Genomic DNA, 5,936 nt, shown 5'->3' on the forward strand with positions numbered 1-5,936 from the left:
CTTATCAAAGGAGAGGCTCAAGGCAGCAAATTTATTCTGCCATAAAATTCTGACAACTATATGCTGTCCAAACAGATGGCCAATATATAGTCTTCTACTCAAAACAACTTTTTGAATCTCATGCAGATCTCTTACTTCCTGATTCTTGATAAGAGTAAATTTGTGGTAACAGTTTCCCTTTAGCTGACACCAACAAAGTATTTCAAAAAAAACAGTGAAATGTTTTACCTTAAATAATTGAATATGATTCATCCAGCTCCCAGTGATAGAGCAATATTACATAATATCTATAAAATGTAATTGTGAGAGTAAATGGGTAATAAATTGGGCTCAAATGAGATTCATGTTCAAAATTAATTCACATCCAGGCAATGTATCTTTTCTGGCAATGATGTGGTGACACGGGATGGATTTCACTGTCCTCTCTGAAACCAGAAAACTGGACAGTGGTTTTTAAGGCACTGGGACTGAGGCAATAAAAGAGATCCCTGAGAGAAGAAAGGACATAAGGAGTGCCCAGCAATGTCCCAGCTCGCTGTCCTGAGAGTTTCCTCCTCGGGCAGGGAGGGGAGGTTCTGGCAGGGTCTGGCAGACTTCCTGGGGTGGGGAGAGGGAGACAGAGTGAGGAGTAGCAGAGAGGCCTCTGGGCTCAGAGATACTCGGGGGACCCCCTCCAGTAGAGCCCAGAGTATGAATCAGTTCAGGGTAGAGAAAAGTCTGACTGAGGCGGGGAAAGGAACCATCTGAGAAAACTGGACAGAACGCTGTGCTCCAGGGGCTGGTCGTACAAGTGCTGCTTCTCTCAGCCACGTGGGCAACAGTTTTCACTCAGGGAGCACTGCGCAGTACACCCTGAAAGGTCTTGCCTTGGCAGGGGAGAAGAAGTACTCCTGTACTAAGTATTTTCTAGGTCCTGGCTAACTTCTAAAAGCAAAACCTAAAAGAATCAATAAGTTTCCAAGTAGCCTAACCCTAGCCCTATACACAGCTCAAGAACATAGACCAAGAGACAGGGGGAGGCGGGAGGGAGGAAGAGGATTGAAAAGAAATTAAAATGTGTGAAACACACGTGCCTACTCCCCACACAGAATATAATCATTGTGTATGGCAAACACACAGTAATAAAAAATTAAAATTAAAAACTAAGAATATTAGAATATAAAAGAATACAAAACTCAATGAAGTAAAACTTACAGTCTAATTGCCAGATACGTTAAGAAGAAAATAGGACCCATCAACGAGAAAAATCCATCAGTTGAAACCATTCTAGTATTGACACAGATAAAAGAATTTGAAAAGGCATTAAAATAGCTATATATGCATTTCATATTTTCAAAAACTCTGTAAAGATATAGAAGTTCTTTTTTTAAAGACTCAAATAAAACTTCTAGAAATGACAACTGGACTGCCTTACCTAAAAATATACTGGAAGGGCCAGCGATTTAGCTCAGTGGTTCCAATGCCTGCTTTGCAAGTGCAAGGTCCTGAGTTCAATCCCCGGTGCCAAAAATTAAAAATAAAAATATACTGGAAGGAATGAGCTGCAATTCAGACATTGCAGACAAGATTAGTGAATTTAGCTGGGGATTTAGCTCAGTGGAGCCGCAGCCTGCCTCGCAAGTGAAGATCCCAAATTCAATCCCTGGCATCCCCCACCAAGAAAATTAGTGGAATTTAAATATAAACCACCCAAAATGAAACACAGAGATAAGGGAGAATTCAAAGAAGTTAGCAGAGCATCCGTAAACTATGGGACAAACTTGAGTGACCTAATATGTGTTGAATGGGAGTCTCTCAAGGAAAGGGGAGAGAAAAGAAAAAAATATTTCAGGGGTAGAGTTAATGGAATTACACACCTGTAATCCCAGCACTCAGGATGCTTAGGCAGGAGGGTCGCTAAGAGTTCAAGGCCAGCCTGGGCTGCATAGCGAGTTCAAAGCCAGACTAAACTACATATGGAGGCACCCCCATCTCAAAAAAAAAAAAAAAAAAAAAAAAACAAAACATTCAAACTGTGATATAAATTATAAACCGAGAAGCTCAATGATCCCCAAACACAAGAAACATGAAAATTGCACAAGGCACAACGACTAAAGTGATTCAAACCAGCATGAAAAGAAAAATCTTTCAAGCAACTGGGGTGGGTGACACAAAACATATAAATAAAAAAGAACATCAGATTGCTCATCAGAAGCAACGGAGGCAATGATACAGTGGCTGCAACATCTTTCAAATGCTGAAAGAAAAAGAATACCAACCTATGGAGAGCCTTATGAGATCAGGCCTTGACATAAGCACAGCCATGATTGAACGTTGAGTCACCTCGATGGCACGGATGTGCCGTCACCCATAGCAACGGGCTAGTTCAACTGGTGGTCTGACCTGTTGCCTAGCAAATGTAACCCATAATACTTGTTTTGTAGAGCATTGTGACCTTTGCAGTCAGCTACACTCTGTTCACACTTTTGGTTTCGGTTTTAGCCTATATATACCCCACCCTGAAAAATAAACGGGGCCTTGCTAGGAAGACAGCATGAGCCTGGAAGTAAGTCTGTGAGACTGTTTGCTCTCCTGTTGTTCTTCCCTCGGGTTTGGGACCTGCTGGCAGGGTCCTGACGTTGCGGCTCGCGACACCAACCTAGAGCTCTATACTTACTGAAAACTGCTTTCAAAACCAAAGCAAAATAAAGGCTTTTTAGGACGTCATAGCTAAGAGAATTCATCACTAAAAGACTTGCACCGTAAGAAATGAAAAAGTCTCTGGGGCAGAAGGTACATGCTACCAAATAGACCTATTCAAAGAATGAAGAACACACGAGAAATTGTCTTGCTTGTCTCTCCTGGTAACCTGTAAGTTGCTAGTGGCAAAGATTGTTTTGCTTCATTTTGGTACTTTTTGTGTAAGTGTGACATACATATACAAGTATACAAATATTAAATATATATTGATGAACCTTAACAAAGTGACCTTATCCATCAATCTCACCATATCAACAAGCACCTCTCCATGTGTACCTTTTCTAGGTTTTCTATCCTCATGGGTAAGCACTGTCCTGATGTCTAAAACCATGTTAATTTTGCCCATTTGTGTTTATACATAGAACTGCATTGGAAAAAATTATATAAAAATACTTCATACATGTTCATCTACACTGCCTATATTTCACTGATTAAATCATAAAGACATCATCATATTCCATTGTATTATAATTTTATTTGTAATTGATGAAAGCGAGAGGAGAAAAGAACTGATTACATTTCCCCTTTATAATTTCACCGGAAGTAGTTCTTTCCCACTATCTAACTGGAGCCTCAAATCTCTTACTGAATAATTCCAGCTAACATCTGTTCATTCACTAAATATAGCTTAAAAACAAGAATCAGATCTTGGTAGTAACAGAACAAATACCTCTGATTTCAGAACCTATATCATTTTCAGCCTAAAATTCACCAGCAGAAAGGTTATAGTTTCCAAAGAGAGATAAAGCAAGCAGCAAGGTAAGATTCTCACCACCACATCCCACTCCCCTGTTCGAGTCATGAGCAAAAGAAACTTAGAGTAACTTTGGGGGAATTCCCACCTACAGCTCTGCAGATCTCTAGGAGATAGGAAAGAAAGAAGGCCCAGCCCTTCTCTTTTCCCTCTAATAACCAAGAGGGGGCGTGACTGTGCTGATCCAGTCACCCCTCTCCCTGGATTGCCTAGGATCTCCTGCAGGGTGGCCAGGATGTCCCTGCTGTGGACGTGTTTTGAGGGGAAACACTCTGTCAAATCACGTAACCAGTGAAAAGGAATTTGGCTATGCTGCTCAGAGACTTGGAATTGTTTTGGTTTTTTGTTGTTGTTTTGGGTTTCGGTTTTTTGGTTTTTTTTGGGACAGGGTCTCACTATGTAGTTGAGACTGACCTGGAACTCACTATGTAGCCCAGGCTGGTCTCGAAATCACAGTGATCCTCCTGCCTCAACCTCCTGAGTGCTGGGATTACAGACATGCACCACCACTCCCGGCGCTGGAATTCTGAAATAGCAGAGACACCAACTCTAACTACACTTCCAAGAAAAAGGTGGCTCTTATAGAGAGAGAAAATAATGATATATAATTATGTCTGGTTTATATTATGCCATTTATTACCATGTATATACCACATACTACATGAGTATGAAAATACAGAAATAGGCAAATTTAATATCGCACAATATTATTTACATTGTAATATTATTATAATAAAACATTATAATGAAGTAGCTGATCAAATGCATTGTGAAATTGAATTAAAGCTCTTTAAGGAAAATAGCTTAAAGAATAGACTTGATGAACAAAAGTTTTACAGTTAACCCAAAATATGAGACAATTTGTGCATTTTGTACTAGTATCACTGGATTATCCAATGGTTTAAATCCACACCAGCACCTTATCAATTATTACAGTTGTTTGAAATTAGGTGCATTTTATTTTCTCTGTGATTATACCACAGTGTAGGGCAAGTACTGTAGCCTATCAAACCAAGAGTTATCAACTGGTCTTTAAAAAGATCACAACTGCTGCCGCCATCTTGGTTCCGCGTTGTCTGCACAAGATGTCCTGTGAAGCCACAGAAACCGTCCCTGCTACAGAGCAGGAGTTGCCACAGCCCCAGGCTAAGACAGGGTCTGGAACAGAATCTGACAGTGATGAATCAATACAAGAGCTGGAGGAGCAAGATTCCACACAAGGCCCCTGGAGGCAGCAGCTGATATCGATGAAGAACCAGTCCTTAAAGCAAAACAAAGTCGGAGTGAAAAGAAGGCACGGAAGGCTATGCCCAAATTGGGTCTTCAGCAGGTTACAGGGTTACTAGAGTCACTATTTGGAAATCTAAGAATAGCCTTTTTGTCACTACGAAACCAGAAATCTGTAAGAGTCCAGCTTCAAATACCTACATAGCTTTTGGGGGAGCCAAGATTGAGGATTTATCCCAGCAAGCATAGTTAGCAGATGCTGAGAAATTCAAAGTTCGAGGTAAAGCTGTCTCAAACATTCAAGAAAATACACAGACTCCAGCTGTACAAGAGGAGAGCGAAGAGGAGGAGGTTGATGAAACAGATGTGGAAGTTAATTGACATAACCAATTCTTTTAAGTTAATTGGTTATGTCACAAGCAAATGCGTGGAGGGCCCTAAAGAACAGCAGTAATGATATTGTAAATGCTATTATGGAACTATCAATGTAACCATCTAAAAGGACTTTTTTTTTTTTTTTGGTGTCTCAAAAAGGTCACTGCAGCTTGGTTTGAAATTTGTACTGTTTCTATCACTAATAAAGTTATGACCTATTGGATAAAAAAAAAATCACAATTAGGGAGGGGGTCAGGTGCTAATTATGCTGAAGGCTAATTCCAGAAGGGATAGCATTGTCCCGAGTTGTTTTGCTTAAGGACGTGCAAGGCACTAAAATCTTGTTATGGCCTTTTGAATCTGGAAAGTGTGACGCTGGGATTAAGGGTGTGTGTTTAGCTCCCCGTGAGTGGTTTGGCACAGCCCGATCCTGTGGTTTAGATGGAATGGAGGAGGCAGACGGGGCTGTTGAGGTCCCTTGTTGCTTTTGCTGTCTTCCCCTGCCATGAACCGTTGCCTCTCTGCCACCCTGCATTGGAGTCAACTGATTATGGACTGAAACCTCTATGAACCAAATAAACCTTTCCCCCTTTTGACTTTGGTGTTGCTGAATGAGCGTCTCAGCAGTGAGAAAAGTCACTAAGACTAAGGCATGACATGTATCTGTTTACAAGCAGTGTTTCATGACTCAGTATCTGAGGGTCTTGGTGGCACTTTGTTGCAGCTTTCAGCATTATTTATTGTTACCAGTTTGACAGATGACTTGCACCTGGTCTCCATGAGACCCTGGGGGCTCTACTCTTGAGACTGATTACTTAGCAAGAATATGCCTGTCCCCAGA

General features: G+C 40.9%; 1 long non-coding RNA gene and 1 pseudogene across 1 annotated transcript; both read left to right on the forward strand.

The window, feature by feature from the left end:
* The first annotated feature begins 2,794 nt into the window (after window positions 1-2,794).
* LOC104875961 lies at window positions 2,795-4,551 on the forward strand. The gene is made up of 3 exons (XR_004514777.1): window positions 2,795-2,850; window positions 3,422-3,498; window positions 4,477-4,551. It is a non-coding gene; the product is annotated as an uncharacterized LOC104875961 (long non-coding RNA).
* Window positions 4,552-4,576: 25 nt separating this feature from the next.
* Window positions 4,577-5,211, forward strand: LOC117283750 (annotated as a pseudogene).
* The last annotated feature ends 725 nt before the right edge of the window (window positions 5,212-5,936 follow it).

The sequence above is a fragment of the Fukomys damarensis genome, unplaced genomic scaffold, assembly GCF_012274545.1.
Source record: "Fukomys damarensis isolate Sample0158 unplaced genomic scaffold, DMR_v1.0_HiC HiC_scaffold_30, whole genome shotgun sequence".
NCBI lineage: Eukaryota > Metazoa > Chordata > Mammalia > Rodentia > Bathyergidae > Fukomys > Fukomys damarensis.